Genomic DNA, 18,151 nt, shown 5'->3' with positions numbered 1-18,151 from the left:
GTGACAAAATCTCTCAGCATTTGCTTGTCTGTAAAGGATTTTATTTCTCCTTCGCTTATGAAGCTTAATTTGTCTGGATATGAAATTCTGGGTTGAAATTCTTTAAGAATGTTGAATATTGGCCCCCACTCTCTTCTGGCCTGTAGAGTTTCTGCCGAGAGATCCGCTGTTGGTCTGATGGGCTTCCCTTATTGGGTAACCTGACCTTTCTCTCTGGCTGCCCTTAACATTTTTTCCTTCATTTCAACTTCGGTGAATCTGACAATTATGTGTCTTGGAGTTGCTCTTCTCGAGGAGTATCTTTGTGGCGTTCTCTGTATTTCCTGAATTTGAATGTTGGCCTACCTTGCTAGATTGGGGAAGTTCTCCTGGATAATATCCTGCAGAGTGTTTTCCAACTTGGTACCATTCTCCCCATCACTTTCAGGTACACCAATCAGATGTAGATTTGGTCTTTTCACATAGTCCCCTATTTCTTGGAGGCTTTGTTAATTTCTTTTTACTCTTTTTTCTCTAAACTTCTCTTCTCACATATTATTTTAAATTATTTAAATTTATTTATTTTTTTTTTTAGGGAAGGGTCTCATGCTGTTGTCCAGGCTGGAGCGCAGTGGTGCAATCATAGCTCACTGTAGATTAGAGCTCCTGAGCTCATGCGGTCCGCCTGACCTCCCTCCAGAGTACCTGGGACTACAGGCATGCACCCTCATGCCCAGCTATTTAAAGTAAAATTTTTGGAGAGATCGGGTCCTCCTGTGGTGCCCAGGCTGGTCTTGTACTGCTGATCTTAAGTGATCCTCCTGTCTCACCCTTGAAAAGTGACTTTATTATTTATAAGGGGCAAGTTAGTATATAGGCTGATTAGTTTATGTCAAGTAATAGGCATACTACTTTTTTGTCAACTTTATTGGAGTATAATTTACATGCAACAAAATTGATCAGTGGTAAGTGTACAATTTAATGAGTTTTGACAAATACATACAATTGTGTAACCACCAGTACAATCATAATATATAACATTTCCATTACCCTCAAATTTTCCTCATACCTATCCAGTGAATCCTCTTCATCAGTGGCCCCTGGCCACCATAATCTGCTTTTTGTCATGATAGTTCAGTCTTTTCTAGATTTTATTCTAAATAGAATTATACAATTTGTGATCTTTTGTGACTGGCTTCTTTCACGTAATGCTTTTGAGATTCACCCATATTGCTGGGTGTATTAGGAATATATATATGTCTTTATGTAGACTTTATGTGAATTTATGTGAACATATGCTTTCATTTCTCACAGGTAAAATACTTAGGAGTAGAATTGCTGAGTCTGTGGTGAGTGTATGCTTAACTTTAAAGAAAACTGCTAAACAATTTGCCATTTGCGTTCTCACTAGCAACGTATATAATTCATTCAGATTTCCATAGATCTGCAGTTTTGCCAATAGTTAGTTTTGTCAGTCTTTTAAATTTTAGTCATTTTAGTGGTTATATAATGGTATCTGGTGGTTTTAATTTGAATTTCCCTAATGACTACTGTTAATGAAATAATTATTTATGACCCTTGTGAAAGGTGGTAAGGCATACTTTTTTCAAGGGAGGAACTATTGTGATAGCTGTAGGGACCACTGCTGTATTAGTTGCTTTTGCATTGCTATAAAGGAATACCTGAGGCTGGATAATTTATAAAGAAAAGAGGTTTATTTGGCTCTTGGCTCTGCAGGCTGTACAAGCATCTGTCATCAGCTCAGCTTCTGGTGAGACCTCAGGAAGTTTAAAATAATGGTGGGAGACAAAGGAGGAGTTGGTATATCACATGGTGAGAGAGGCAGCAAGAAAGAGAGGGAAGAGGTGGCAGGCTGTTTTAAACAACCAGATCTCACATGGACTCATACAGTGAAAACTAACTAATCGCTGTAAGAAGAGCACCAAGCCATTTATGAAGGATCCAGCCCCATGACCCAGATACCTCCTACTAGGCCCACCTCCAACATTGGAGGTCCCATTTCAGCATGAGATTGGAAAGAGACAAAACATCCAGACCATATCAACTGCTATGGGATTTTCCAGTGAGGAAGAGAGATTGGGCTCAATTCTGAATACAGCATAGACAAGTGACAATTTATAGCTAAAAAGCTGGGTGAGTGTCAGTGGATGGAAGATTACCAAGAGGAAACATCACAGGTAAGGGGAGATTCTGGCTAAATCGACATCGACCTAACAGAATTCTTGCTGGAGACAGACCACAGTGGTGAGATGTCACTTGGGGGATAGTGGAGAATGAGGAATCTGATTAAATATTGAGGATGACCAGATATCAGGGGTGGGAGTATCTTGTCAGACTGATTTAGCAAGATTCTTATTAAAATTGAACAGTGCAGAGATAAACATGGAAGTCCAAAAGTCTAGCCCAGTTGAAAAGTAGTTCAGGGGAATTTGAGTAGAGTTTGGTCAATAAGAGACACTTTATGGCTAATGATGCTAAGTGTGTTTTCATGTGTTATTTGCAATCTGTGTAAAACTGCCCCTTAAAAACTTTGGATTGTCTTACTGCATTGTATGGATTTTTAAAAATAAATTCTGGATAGCAGTCCTTTAAGAGATAATATGTTTTATAAAATCTTTCTTCCAGACTGTGGTTTGATTTTTCTTTAATAAAACTTATTTATTTTCATTTTTTTGAGACACGGTCTTGTTTTGTTTCCCAAGCTGGAGAGTGGTGGCATGATCATGGCTCACTGCAGCCTCCACCTCCCAGGCTCCCACCTCAGCCTCCAGGGTAGCTGGGACTACATGCTTGTACCACCATGCTTGGCAAATTTTTGTATATATATATATATATATATTTTTTTTTTTGTAGAGACTGAGTTTCATCATTTTTCTCAGACTGGTCTTGAACTGCTGGATTCAAGCTGTCTGCCCCCCTCGGCTTCCTAGAGTGTTGGGATTAGGTGTGAGTCACCGTGCCTGGCCCATTTTTCTTTTTCTGAGATGGAGTCTCACTTTATCTCCCAGGCTAGAGTGCAGTGGCGTGATCTCAGGTCACTGCAACCTCCACATTCCGAGTTCAAGAAATTCTCTAGTCTCAGCCTCCAGAGTAGCTGGGATTACAGATGCACGCCACCATGCCCAGCTGCTTTTTGTATTTTTAGTAGAGACGGGGTTTTACCGTGTTGACCAGGCTGGTCTTGAACTCCTGACCTCAGGTGATCCACCTGCCTCGGCCTCCCAAAGTGCTGGGATTACAGGCATGAGCCACTGTGCCTGGCCCCATTTTTCTTTAATAAACTTATTTTATAACAGTTTAAAGATTTACAAAACAATTGTGAAGATATTTTAGAGCAGGGATTTGTAACCCCAGGGTCCCGAACCGGTATCAGTCTGTGGCTTGTTAGGAACTGGGCCACACAGTAGGAGGTGAGTGGTGGATGAGTGAGCATTACCGCCTGAGCTCTGCTTCCTGTCAGATCAGCAGTGGCATTAGATTCTCATAGCAGCAGGAGCCCTATTGTGAACTGCGCATATGAGGGACCTAGGTTGCACGCTCTTTATGAGAATCTAATTCTTGATGATCTGCGGTGGAATAGTTTCATTCTAAAACCATTCCCCACCCATCCATGGAAAAATTGTCTTCCATGAAACTGGTTTCAGTGGTGCCAAAAAGGTTAGGGACCTCTGGTTTAGAGAATTCTCATATGCTAATATCCAGTTTCCCTAATTAGCATCTTAATTAGCAGGTACATTTGTCGTAATTAATGAACCTATAGTGATACATTATTAACTGACATCCATACTTCATTCATATTTTCTTAGTTTTTGCCTAATGTCTTTTTTCTCTTCCAGGATTCCATCCAGGATACCACATTACATTTTTAGTTGTCATGTTTCTAGGATTCTCTTGGCTGTGACAGTTTCTCAGACTTTCCTTGTTTTTTGTGACCATAACCTTCTTGAGGAGTACTAGTCCAGTGTTTTGTGGAGTGTCCCTCAATTAAGATTTGTATGATATTTTTGTCATGATTACAATGGGGTTATGGGGTTTTAGGTGGAAGGGCTTAGAGATAAATTTTCATTCTCGTCATATGATATCAAGGGTACATATTATGACCATGACTTATTGCTGTTGATGTTGACTTCTGTCACATGCCTTACACAGTGTAGTGTTTGCTGGGTTTTTCCACAGTAAAGGTATTCTTTATTCACCCTACACATTTACTGTATTCTTCAGAAAGAAGTCAGTATACATACCTCACACTTAAGGAATGGAGAGTTATGCTTCACCTTTTTGAGCATGGAATAGCTAATATTTTTGGAATTCTTTTGCAAAAATTTCCTTTTTCCTCCTATTTATTTATTCATTCATTCAGTAATGAATCTATATCAGTATGGACTCATGGATATTTTATCCTTTTAGTTGTAGTCTAATACTGCTTTATTTATTTTGTTGCTCAAATTGTTTCTGCTTTGGCCATTGGGAGCTCTTTCAGTTGGCCCTTGTGGCCCTTTGGTATATCCCCATCATTGTGAGTTCTTTTTTTTAATTTTTGAACACTTCCTTACTTTCCGGTAGTATAAGATGCTCCAGGCTTATTTCTTTTTTTTTTTCTTTTGAGAGTGTCTCACTCTGTTGCCCAGGCTGGTGGAGTGCAGTGGCATGATCACAGCTCACTGCAACCTCAGCCTCCCAGGCTCAAGCCATCCTCCCACCTCAGCCTCTCAGTAGCTGGGACTACAGGTGCCTGCCATCACACCTGGTTAATTTTTGTTTTGTTTTTTTTTTTTTTTTTTTTTTTTTTTTTTAGAGATGAGGTTTCACTGTGTTTCCCAGGCTGGTCTGGAACTCCTGAGCTCAAGTGATTCTCCTGCCTGGGCCTCCCAGAGTGTCGGGATTACAGGCGTGAGCCACCACACCTGGCCAGGCTTACCTTGTACATTTCTTGCCTCAGTCCTAGAATCATCCATTTCTCCAAGTAATACTTTTACCTTATTGGAGAACAGTATTAGAATCCAAGGCTTGGGTGCTAGGTGTGCTCATTGGAGTATCATTGTTTATGGGGCCTCTCAGCTGACAGAGCAAGGAAATACATGTTTTTGTACTAACCTATGTATATATGTATGTGTGCATATACATACACATATTTATGTATATGTATAATGGCTTGCTTTTTCTTAATAATTGCTTTTTAACAGTAAAAAAGTAATTAATAAAATTCAATTATTTTTTCTTGTATAATTTATGTTTTTCTGTGTAAGAAATCCTTGCCTAATGTAAGGTCACAATACTTTATCCTATTTTTTCTTTTACAGTGTTTATAGTTTTAACCCCTACATGTAGGTGTATGGTCCTTTTCAAAAAGAATTTTTCCTGAATTCTAGTGTGAGGTAAATGTCTTTTATTTCCTTTGTATATTTTTCTAGTACAATTTCTTGAAAATATTATTCTTTTTCCATTGAATTGCCTTGCCACCTTTAGCGAAAATTGACCATTTCTCTGTGTGTCTATTTCTGGACTCTATTCCATCTCTTTCATCTATATATGCAAATTTATGTCAATACCACACTCTTGAAATCTTGAATCAGGCAATGTGAGTCCCTACATTTCTTTTCCAGAGATTTCTTTGCTATCCTGGTTTCTCTGCGTTTACATAAGTATTTTAAAACTGACTTGTCAACCTTTACAAGAAGAGAAAGACTGTTGGAATTTATATTGGGATTATATTAATATCGGAATTTATATTGTGTTGAACCTGTTGATCAATTTAATAATACTGAATTTTCCAGTTCATGAACATAGTATTTATTTCCATTTATTGAGATTTAAAAAATATCTCTCAAGATTATTTTGTGGTTTCCAGTGTACAGATCTTGTATATATTATGTTTATTCCCAAGTATTTCATGTTTTGATGCTATGATAATCGGTATTAAAAACATTTAATTTCCAATAGTTTGTTGCTACCATATAGAAAAAGTTTTTGTTTATATATTGATCTTGTAGCCTATGAGCTTACTAACTCCGTGATTCACTTAGCTTGTTTTTAAAATATAGACAAACAGATATAGGAATAACTGTTTGTTTTTCATAAATAAGTTTTTATGTGGTTGAGAAAGTATCCTTCTATTCCTTGTTTTCCAGGATCTTTTTTTTCTTTTTTTAAATCATGAATGGATGTTGGATTTAATTAGCCTCTTTATCTGTATCTACTGAGATGATCATATGGTTTTTCCCTTTTTCTCTTAATATGGTGAATTACATTGATTTTTTAAAAAATTATACTTTAAGATCTAGAGTACATGTGCACAACATGCAGGTTTGTTACATAGGTATACATGTGCCATGTTGGTTTGCTGCACCCATCAACTCGTCATTTACATTAGATATTTATCCTAATGCTATCCCTCCCCTAGTCCCCCACCGCCTGACAGGCTCTGATGTGTGATGTTCCCCGCCCTGTGTCCAAGTGTTTCATTGTTCAGTTCCCACCTATGAGTGAGAAAATGGTGTGTTTGGTTTTCTGTCCCTGTCATAGTTTGTGAGAATGATGGTTTCCAGCTTCATCCATGTCCCTGGATGAACTCAGTCTTTTTTATGGTTGCATAGAATTCCATGATGTATATGTGCCACATTTTCTTAATTCAGTCTATCATTGATGGACATTTGGGCTGGTTCCAAGTCTTTGCTACTGTGAATAGTGCCAAAATAAACATACGTGTGCAGGTGTCTTTATAGTAGCATTATTTATAATCCTTTGGGTATATACCCAGTAATGGGATCATTGGGTCAAATGGTCTTTCTAGTTCTAGATCCTTGAGGAATCGCCACACTGTCTTCCACAGTAGTTGAACTAATCTACCTTCCCACCAACAGTTTAAAAGTGTTCCTGTTTCTCCACATCCTCTCTAGCTTGTGTTCTAATTGGTGTGAGATGGTATCTCATTGTGGTTTCGATTTGCATTTCTCTGATGATTAGAGATGATGAGCATTTTTTCATGTGTCTGTTGGCTGCATAAATGTCTTCTTTTGAGAAGTGTCTGTTCATAGCCTTTGCTCACTTCTTGATGGGGTTTTTTCTTGTAAATTTGTTTAAGTTCTTTGTGGATTCTGGATATAAGCCCTTTGTCGGATGGGTAGATTGCAAAAATTTTCTCCCATTTTGTAGTTGGCCTGTTCGCTCTGATGGTAGTTTCTTTTGCTGTGCAGAAGCTTTTTAGTTTAATTAGATCCCATTTGTCAATTTTGGCTTTTGTTGCCATTGCTTTTGGTGTTTTAGTCATGAAGTCCTTGCCCATGCCTATGTCCTGAATAGTATTGCCTAGGTTTTCTTCTAGGGTTTTTATAGTTTTAGGTCTAACATTTAAGTCTTTAATCCATCTTGAATTAATTTTTGTATAAGGTGTAAGGAAGGGATCCAGTTTCAGCTTTCTACATGTGGCTAGCCAGTTTTCCCAGCACCATTTTTTAAAAAGGGAATCCTTTCCCCATTTCTTGTTTTTGTCAGGTTTGTCAAAGATCAGATGGCTGTAGATGTGTGGTATTATTTCTGAGGGCTCTGTTCTGTTCCATTGGTCTATATCTCTGTTTTGGTACCAGTACCATGCTGTTTTGGTTACTGTAGCCTTATAGTATAGTTTGAAGTCAGATAGTGTGATGCCTCCAGCTTTATTCTTTTTGCTTAGGATTGTCTAGGCAATGTGGGCTCTTTTTCAGTTCCATATGAACTCTAAAGTAGTTTTTTCCAATTCTGTGAAGAAAGTCGTTGGTAGCTTGACGGGGATGGCATTGACTCTGTGAATTACCTTGGGCAGTAAGGCCATTTTTCATGATATTGATTCTTCCTATCCATGAGCATGGAATGTTCTTCGATTTGTCTGTGTCCTCTTTTATTTCGTTAAGCAGTGGTTTGTAGTTCTCCTTGAAGAGGTCCTTCACATCCCTTGTAAGTTGGATTCCTAGGTATTTTATTCTCTTTGTAGCAATGGAGAATGGGAGTTCACTCATGATTTTGCTCTCTATTTGTCTGTTATTGGTGTATAGGAATGCTTGTGATTTTTGCACATTGATTCTGTATCCTGAGACTTTGCTGATGTTGCTTATCAGCTTAAGGAGATTTTGTACTGTGATGATGGGGTTTTCTAAATATACAATCATGTTATCTGCAAACAGGGACAATTTGACTTCCTCTTTTCCTAATTGAATACCCTTAATTTTTTTCTCTTGCCTGATTGCCCTGGCCAGAACTTCCAACACTGTGTTGAATAGGAGTGGTGAGAGAGGGCATCCTTGTCTCGTGCCAGGTTTCAAAGGGAATGCTTCCAGTTTTTGCCCATTCAGTATAATATTGACTGTGAGTTTGTCATAAATAGCTCTTATTATTTTGAGATACGTTCCATCAATACTTCGTTTATTGAGAGATTTTAGCATGAAGGGCTGTTGGATTTTGTCAAAGGCCTTTTCTGCGTCGATTGAGATAATCATGTGGTTTTTGTTGTTGGTTCTATTTATGTGATGGATTATGTTTATTGATTTGCGTATGTTGAACCAGCCTTGCATCCCAGGGATGAAGCCCACTTGATCGTGATGGATAAGCTTTTTGATGTGGTGCTGGATTTGCTTTGCCAGTATTTCGTTGAGGATTTTTGCATCGATGTTCATCAAGGTTATTGATCTAAAATTCTCTTTTTCTGTTGTGTCTCTACCACACTTTGGTCAATCAGGATGATGCTGGCCTCATAAAATGAGTTAGGGAGGATTCCCTCTTTTTCTATTGATCGGAATAGTTTCAGAAGGAATGGTACCAGCTCCTCCTTGTACCTCTGGTAGAATTTGGCTGTGAATCCATCTGGTCCTGGACTTTTTTTGGTTGGTAGGCTATTAATTATTGCCTCAATTTCAGAGCCTCTTATTGTTCTGTTCAGAGATTAAACTTCTTCCTGGTTTAGTCTTGGGAGGGTGTATGTGTCCAGGAATTTATCCATTTCTTCTAGATTTTCTAGTTTATTTGCATAGAGTTGTTTATAGTATTCTCTGATGGTAGTTTGTATTTCTGTGGGGTCAGTGGTGATATCCCCTTTGTAATTTTTTGTTGCATCTATTTGATTCTTCTCTTTTTTCTTCTTTATTAGTCTCGCTAGTGGTCTATTTTGTTGATCTTTTCAAAAAACCAGCTCCTGGATTCACTGTTTTTTTTTTTGAAGGTTTTTTTGTGTCTCTATCTCCTTCAATTCTGCTCTCATCTTAGTTATTTCTTGCCTTCTGATAGTTTTTGAATTTGTTTGCTCTTGCTTCTCTAGTTCTTTTAATTGTGATGTTAGGGTGTCGATTTTAGATTTTTCCTGCTTTCTCTTGTGGGCATTTAGTGTTATAAATTTCCCTCTACATACTACTTTAAATGTGTCACCAGAGATTCTGGTACGTTGTGTCTTTGTTCTCATTGGTTTCAAAGAACATCTTTATTTCTGCCTTCATATTGTTATTTACTCAGTAGTCATTCAGGAGCAGGTTGTTCAATTTCCATGTAGTTGTGTGGTTTTGAGTGAGTTTCTTAATCCTGAGTTCTAATTTGATTGCACTGTGGTCTGAGAGACAGTTTGTTGTGATTTCTGTTCTTTTACATTTGCTGAGGAGTCCTTTACTTCCAATTATGTGGTCAATTTTAGAATAAGTGTGATGTGGTGCTGAGAAGAATGTGTATTCTGTTGATTTGGGGTGGAGAGTTCTTTAGGTGTCTATTAGGTCTGCTTGGTGCAGAACTAAGTTTAAGTCCTGGATATCCTTGTTAACCTTCTGTCTCATTGATCTGTCTAATATTGACAGTGGGATGTTAAAGTCTTCCATTGTTATTGTGTGGGAGTCTAAATCTCTTTTGAGATCTCTCAGGACTTGCTTTATGAATCTGGGTGCTCCTGTATTTGGTGCATATATATTTAGGATAGTTAGCTCTGCTTGTTGAATTGATCCCTTTACCTTTATGCAATGGCTTTCTTTGTCTCTTTTGATCTTTGTTAGTTTAAAGCCTGTTTATTAGAGACTAGGATTGCAATCCCTGCTTTTTTTTTTGCTTTCTGTTTGCTTGGTAGATCTTCCGCCATCCCTTTATTTTGAGCCTATGTGTGTCTCTGCACGTGAGATGGGTCTCCTGAATACAGCACACTGATGGGTCTTGACTCTTTATCCAGTTTGCCAGTCTGTGTCTTTTAACTGGGGCATTTAGTCCATTTACATTTAAGGTTAATATTGTGACGTGTGAATTTGATCCTGTCATTATGATGTTAGCTGGTTATTTTGCCTATTAATTGATACAGTTTCTTCATAGCATCGATAGTTTTTACAATTTGGCATGTTTTTGCAGTGGCTGGTGCCGGTTGTTCCTTTCCATGCTTAATGCTTCCTTCAGGAGCTCTTGTAAGGCAGGCCTGGTGGTGACAGAATCTCTCGGCATTTGCTTGTCTGTAAAGGATTTTATTTCTCCTTCGCTTATGAAGCTTAGTTTGGCTGGATACGAAATTCTGGGTTGAAAATTATTTTCGTTAAGAATGTTGAATATTGGCCCCCACTCTCTTCTGGCTTATAGGGTTTCTGCTGAGATACCCGCTTTTAGTCTGATGGGCTTCCCTTTTTGGGTAACCTGACCTTTCTCTCTGGCTGCCCTTAATATTTTTTCCTTCATTTCAACCTTGGTGAATCTGACAATTTTGTGTCTTGAAGTTGCTCTTCTCGAGGAGTATCTTTGTGGTGTTCTTTATATTTCCTGAATTTGAATGTTGGCCTACCTTGCGAGGTTGGGGAAGTTTTCGTGGATCTTCAGGGTATCTTCAGGATAGTTGAGTGTTTTCCTGAAGAGTGTTTTCCAAGTTGGTTCCATTCTCCCTGTCACTTTCAGGTACACCAATCAAATGTAGACTTGGTCTTTTCACATAGTCCCCTATTTCTTGGAGGCTTTGTTTGTTTCTTTTTACTCTTTTTTCTCTATTCTTGTCTTCTCACTTTATTTCATTAATTTGATCTTCAGTCAGTGATATCCTTTTTTCCACTTGTTCGAATCAGCTGTTGAAGCTCGTGCATGTGTCACGACATTCTTATGCCATGGTTTTCAGCTTCCTCAGGTTATGTAAGGTCTTTTCTACACTGTTTATTCTAGTTAGCCATTCATCTAACTTTTTTTAAAGGTTTTTAGCTTCTTGCGATGGGTTAGAATATGCTCCTTTAGCTCAGAGAAGTTTGTTATTACCAACCTTCTGAAGCCTACTTCTGTCAGTTCCTCAAAGTCGTTGTCCATCCAGCTTTGTTCTGTTGCTGGCGAGGAGCTGTGATCCTTTGGAGGAGAAGAGTTGCTCTGGTTTTTTGAATGTTCAGTTTTTCTGCTCTGGTTTCTCCTCATCTTTGTGGTTTTATCTACCTTTGGTCTTTGATGTTGGTGACCTACAGATGGGATTTTGGTGTGGATGTCCTTTTTGTTGATGTTGATGCTATTTCTTTCTGTTTGTTAGTTTTCCTTCTAACGGTCATGTGCCTCAGCTGCAGGTCTGTTGGAATTTGCTAGAGGTCCACTCCAGACCCTGTTTGCCTGGGTATCACCAGTTGAGGCTGTAGAACAGCAAATACTGCAGAATGGCAAATATGGCTGCCTGATCCTTTCTCTGGAAGCTACGTCTCAGAAGGCACCCACCTGTATGAGGTGTCTTTCAGCCCCTACTGGGAAATGTCTCCCAGTTAGGCTACACGTGGCTCAGGGACTCACTTGAGGAGGCAGTCTGTCTGTTCTCAGAGCTCAAGTGCCATGCTGAGAGAACCACTGCTCTCTTCAGAGCTGTCAGACAGGGACATTTAAGTCTGCAGAAGTTTCTGCTGCCTTTTGTTCAGCCATGCCCTTCCCACAGAGGTGGGGTCTATAGAGGTAGTAGGCCTTACTAAGCTGTTGTGGTCTCCGCCCAGTTCAAGCTTCCCAGTCACTTCGTTTACCTACCCAAGCCTCAGCAATGGCAGATGCCCCTCCCCACGCCAGGCTGCAGCCTTGCAGATTGATCTCAGACTGCTGTGCTAGCAGTGAGCAAGGCTCCATGGGTGTGGGACCCACCAAGCCAGGCATGGGAGAGAATCTCCTGGTCTGCCAGTTGCTAAGACTGTGGGAAAAGCACAGTATTTGGTCAGGAGTGTCCCGTTTTTCCAGGTGTAGTCTGTCATGGCTTCCCTTAGCTAGGAAAGGGAAATCCCCTGACTCCTTGTGCTTCCTGGGTGAGGCGATGCCTCACCCTGCTTTGGCTCACCCTCCGTGGCCTCCACCCACCGTCCAACCAGTCTCAGTGACATGAACCAGGTACCTCAGTTGGAAATGCAAAAATCACCCATCTTCTGTGTTGGTCATGTTGGGAGCTACGCACTGGAGCTGTTCCTATTCAGACATCTTGGAATGGAAGGCAATTTTTTAAAACTGTTAAATCAGCCTTGCATTTCTGGAATAAATGCTACTTGATTATGATGTATTATCATTTTTAAGTTAATTAAGGAAATTCTCTTCTATTCCTAGATTTCTGAGAGTTTTTAACATCGTGAATGGATACTGAATTATTTTTAGGTTGTTTTGGCATTAATTATTGATATGATCATGTGATTTTTCCTAGTCTGTTAATTGATTTTCTAATGTTGGACTAGTCTTGTATTATTGGGATGTATCTCACTTGGCTCTAATCTGTTGTTCTTTTTATATATTGCTGAATTACATTTGTTAATATTTTGTTAAGGATTTTTGCACGTATATTCAAGAGGGATGATGTTCCTCATTCTGAAGAAATTTGTAGCATTCAGTGCTTGCTAGAGAAGAAGGAAGATCTGAAATCGGTTATTTAACCTATCATTTTAAGAAACTAGAAAAAGAGAAGAATGTCATCCAAAGTATGCAAAAAGAAAAAACAGTTAAAGATGAGAGTAGAAATCAATGAAATAGAAAACAGAAAGTCAACCAAACCAATAGTTAGGTTAGTTCTTTAAAAGATTAATAAAATTTATCAACATCAAGCCAGACGGATTAGGAATGTAAAAGAAGAGTGAGACATCACTAATATGAGCAATGAGAGAAGGGATGTTTTGATATATTTCTGGTAATATCTTCTAATATGCTTTTACTTTTAGCTATCTGTGCTTTTACAATTAAGGACAGTTTCTTGTAAAGTTTTCTGACAGTCAATGAACCTCTAATTCAAGTCCTTAGACAATTTGAATATAATGTAATTTTTTTTTTTTTTTTGAGACAGAGTTTCGCTTTCATTGACCAAGCTGGAGTGCAGTGGTGCTATGTCGGCTCACTGTAACCTCTGCCTTCTGGTTTCAAGTGATTCTCCTGCCTCAGCCTCCAGAGTAGCTGGGATTAGAGGTGCCCACCACCATGCCCAGCTAATTTTTGTATTTTTAGTAGAGACGAGGTTTCACCATGTTGGCCAGGCTGGTCTTGAACTCCTGACCTCGTGATCCCCCTGCCTTGTCCTCCTGAAGTGCTGGGATTACAGGTGTGAGCCATTGTGCCCAGCTGAATTTAATGTAATTGTTGATACGGCTGCATATAAAGTGATCATCTTGTTATTTTCTATTCCTTTCATCTCTACTTTGTTCTTATTTCTTCTTCTTATACTATCTTTTGAGGATTTTAAAAAAATGAACCATTTTTTCCTCCACTTTTATTCTATTAGCTCTACACTTCTTTTATTTTTTAGTAGTTGCTCTACCATTTGCAAAATACACTTTTGGATTATCACAATCTACTTTCAAATTATATTAATATTATAGACCTTCATGTGTAATGTCAGAAGCTTGTAACAATACACTTCCATTCATTCCTCACAATCTTTGTGCTACTTGTGCCCTATAGTTTGCACCTGTATATGTTATAAACCCCATGGTACACTGTTACTATTTTTTTTTTTGAGACGGAGTTTCACGCTGTTGACCAGGCTGGAGTGCAGTGGCGCGATCTCGGCTCACTGCAAGCTCCGCCTCCCGGGTTCCCGCCATTCTCCTGCCTCAGCCTCCTGAGTAGCTGGGACTACAGGCGCCCGCCACCGCGCCCAGCTAATTTTTTGTATTTTTAGTAGAGACGGGGTTTCACTGTGGTCTCGATCTCCTGACCTTGTGATCCGCCCGCCTCGGCCTCCCAAAGTGCTGGGATTACAGGCGTGAGCCACCGCGCCCGGCCCACTGTTACTATTTTTGCTTTAAACAATTATCATTTGAAGCACTTTGAAAATGAGATAAAAGTTATTTATATCTTCCTACTTATTTAGAGTATTAATCATTTTCATTCTTTTGCATATCCCAGATTTACATGTGGTATCTTTTTTGTTTGATCTGTAGAATATCCTTTAACATTACTTATAGTGTAGGTTTGCTGGTGAAAAATTATCCCAATTTTTGTGTGCCTGAAGAAGTCTTTATTTTGCCTTTATGAAGACATTTTGTAGTTTTCTCAGTTTTTAGTTTGTTTCCTCTCTTAGTTCTTTAAAGAGATTACTCCATTGTCTTCTGTCTTGCATTGTTTCTGACCAGAAATCTGCTTTAATATTTTTGTTCATTTTCGCATGTGTCTTTTTGCTCTTGTTGCTGTTAAGATTTTATTACTGGTTTTCAGCATTTTGATTATGATGTACTCTGATGTATTTTTATTCATATTTCTTTTATTTGGGGATTGTTGAGCTTCTTGGATTTGTATGTTTATAGTGTTTATTAAGTTTGGATAATTTTTGGCTAATATTTTTACTGTTCATCCACTTTTCTACTTTCATTTGGGACTCCAGTTACATGCATGTTGGATCATTCGATATTTCCCATTCTTCTCCAGTACTGTTTTTTTCCTTTCTTCTCCTCCTCCTTTTTCTTCTTTTTCCTTTTTTCACTGTCATTTAATTTGGATAATTTCTATTGCTATATTATTATGTTTATTGCTATTTTCTTCTGCAGTGCCAAATTTACTGTTAACCATTTTCAAATGCCTTTACCTTAAATTATTGTTTGTTTCATCTCTAAAAATTTTAATCTTTTTTTTTTTTTTTTTTTTTTTGAGACGGCGTCTCGCTCTGTCACCCAGGCTGGAGTGCAGTGGCATGATCTCAGCTCACTGCAACCTCCACCTCCCGGGTTCAAGTGATTCTCCTGCCTCAGCCTCCTGAGTAGCTGGGATTACAGGTGAGCACCACCACACCCAGCTAACTTTTGTATTTTTAGTAGAGATGGGATTTCACCATGTTTACCAGGCTAGTCTCGAATGCCTGATGTTGTGATCCTCCTGCCTTGGCCTCCCAAAGTGCTGGGATTACAGGTGTGAGCTGCCGTGCCTGGTCAAAAATTTTTATAGTTTTTTTTTCTTTCCTTCTTTTGCTAATACTTTCATATACCTACCTGAACGTATAGAGTGTGTTTATATAATCTAGTTTAAAATTGTTAGCTAACATTAACGTTGTTAGCTAACATTAAAATTGTTTGCTAGTTTGATCGTTGATGTAATTTCTACGTTTGTTGTTATTATTTGATATTTCCTCTGGTTGTGGGCCATATTATTTTGCTTGCTTGCATGTCCGTACATACTTGCCAACATGTGTTGTTATCTGTACAATTGTGGCCATCCTTGTGGGTTTGAAGTAGTATTTTGTTGTGGGTGTTGATTTGCCTTTTCCTGATGACAAAAGATGTTGAACATTTTTCTTTTTCTTTTTTTTGAGACGGAGTTTCACTGTGTCACCCAGGCTGGAGTGCAGTGGTGCATGATCTTGGCTCACTGCAACCTCTGCCTCCTGGGTTCAAGCGATTCTTGAGCCTCAGCCTCCCGAATAGCTGGGATTACAGGTGCCCACCACCACGCCCAGCTAATTTTTATATTGTTATTAGAGACAGGGTCTCACCATGTTGGCCAGGCTGGTTTCGAACTCCTGGCCTCAAGTGATCTGCCTGCCTCGGCCTCCCAAAGTGCTGGGATTACAGGTGTGAGCTACCATGCCTGGTCACATTTTTCTGTTTTTAGAATTGGTTTTTACCTATTTATTTTTTAGAGACAGGGTCTCACTTTGTTGCCCAGGCTGGAGTGCAATGGCATGCACATCTTTTCGTGTGCTTGCTGTTGATTTATGTATCTTATTTGGTGAAATGTTAATTCATATTCTTTTCCCATTTTTAAATTGTGTCATCTTTTTATTTTAGAGTTGTAGAATTTTTAAAAATATATATATTCTGGATATAAACTCCTTATTAGATACATGGGTTGCAATTTTTTTCTTCCATTTTGTTTTTTTTCCCTATTTTCTTTATGGTGTCCTTTGAAATAAAAGTTTTACATTTTGACGAAGTCCTGTTTACCTAGGTTTTTCTTTGGTTGGTTGTGTTTTTGGTGTCAAATCTAAAACTATTTTGTTACCTAAGGTTATGAACATTCGTTGTTATATTTTCTTTGAAGAGTTACGTAGTTTTAGCTATTACATATAGGCCTTTGGTCCACTTTGAGTTAACTTTCATACATGGTGTAAGATAGGGGTCCAACTTCATTTTCTTACATATAGATATCTAATTGTCCCAGTACCATTTATTGAAAAGACTATATCTTCTGGCCAGGCGCGGTGGCTCATGCCTGTAATCCCAGCACTTTTGGAGGCTGAGGCGGGTCGATCACAAGGTCAGGAGATCGAGACCATCCTGGCTAACATGGTGAAACCCCTGTCTCTACTAAAAATACAAAAAATTAGCCGGGTATGGTGGTGGGTGCCTGTAGTCCCAGCTACTCGAAAGGCTGAGGCAGGAGAATGGTGTGAACCCGGGAGGTGGAGCTTGCAGTGAGCGGAGATCACGCCACTGCACTCCAGCCTGGTCCACGGAGCAAGACTCCATCTCAAAAAAAAAAAAAAAAAAAAGAGAAACCAAAAAAAAAAAAAAAATTCTTTATTGAATTGTTGTGGCAACCTTGTTGAGTTGATTGTAAGTATAAGGGTATATTATTTCTGGATTCTCAGTTCTATTATATCAATTTATATATCTATCCTTAGCTATTTGTCTATATTACACTGTCTTGATTACTTTACTTTTGCAGAAAGTTATAAAACCTAGAAGTGTGAGTCCTTTGGTTCTGTTCTTTTCAACATTGTTTTGGTTATTCCGGGTCTCTTGCATTTCCATATGAATTTTAGGATCAGCCTGTCAGTTTCTGCCAAAAAAGTAGCTAGGATTTGATAAAGGATTATTTTGAATTAGATTGATTTGGGGAGTATTGCATTGTAACAACAGTAAGTCTTCTGGTCCATGTACATAGAATGTTTTTCCACGTGTTTAGGTATTGAATTAAAAATTTTTTCAATGTGTTTTACAGTTTTTAGCATACAAGTCTTATACTTCTTTTAAAAAATGTATTTGTATTTTTTGTTTTTGATGTTATTGTGAGATTTTCTTGATTTCATTTTCAGATTGTTTATTGCTAATATATAAAAATCCAATTGATTTTTGCATATTAATCTTATATCCTGCAACCTTACTAAACTTATTAATTCTAATTTTTTTTTAGTGGAGTCTTTAGGATTTTCTGTATACAGGATCATGTTATCTTGAAACAGTTTTACTTATTCCTTTCCAATCTAGATGTTTGTTCGTTCGTTCTCTCTCTCTCTCTCTCTCTCTTTTTGTCTAATTGTCTGGTTAGATTGTACAGTATATTCGTGACTAGGTACTGAGAGTGGATATCCTTGTCTTGTTCCTGATCTTAGGGGAAGGCATCCAGTCTTTCACCATTAATTACAATGTTAACTCTGGACTTTTTTTTTTTTTTTTTTTTGACGTAGTTAGGATTTACTCGAGCCTTGATCTCCCAGGCTTAAGGATCCTCCAACCTCAGCCTCCCAAGCAGCTGGGACCACAGATGCATACCACCACACCTGGCTAAGTTTTAAGTGTTTTTGTATAGATGGTGTCTCACTGTGTTGCCCAGGCTGGTCTTGAACAGCTAGGCTCAAGTGATCCTCCCACCTCGGCCTCCCAAAGTGTTGGGATTACAGGCGTGAGCCACTGCTCCTGGCCTGGCCTTTTCATTGATCCTCTTTGTCAAGTTAAGAAGTTCCCTTATCTAGTTTTCTGTTTTTCTCATGAAAGGGTGTTGGATTTTGTCAGATGCCTTTTTTCCGTGTTTTTTGTTTTTGATATAA

General features: G+C 38.5%; 1 protein-coding gene across 10 annotated transcripts in view; it reads left to right on the top strand.

Annotated features, from left to right (window-relative positions):
- Window positions 1–18,151, top strand: part of TASP1 (taspase 1) — a 403,549-nt gene that overhangs the window by 37,743 nt on the left and 347,655 nt on the right. The window contains exon 1 of one of the 10 annotated variants that reach the window (XM_050745325.1): window positions 1,305–1,328. The exons of 8 other annotated variants lie outside the window; for them this stretch is intronic. The gene's annotated coding sequence lies outside the window, so the exon portion shown is untranslated. Of the gene's footprint in view, window positions 1–1,304; window positions 1,329–5,243; window positions 5,376–18,151 lie in introns of those variants that run through there. One more of the 10 variants, XM_050745323.1, reaches the window with a different exon arrangement.

Source organism: Macaca thibetana, chromosome 10, assembly GCF_024542745.1.
Source record: "Macaca thibetana thibetana isolate TM-01 chromosome 10, ASM2454274v1, whole genome shotgun sequence".
Classification (NCBI taxonomy): domain Eukaryota; kingdom Metazoa; phylum Chordata; class Mammalia; order Primates; family Cercopithecidae; genus Macaca; species Macaca thibetana.
This window is presented reverse-complemented; position numbering and strand designations above follow the sequence as displayed.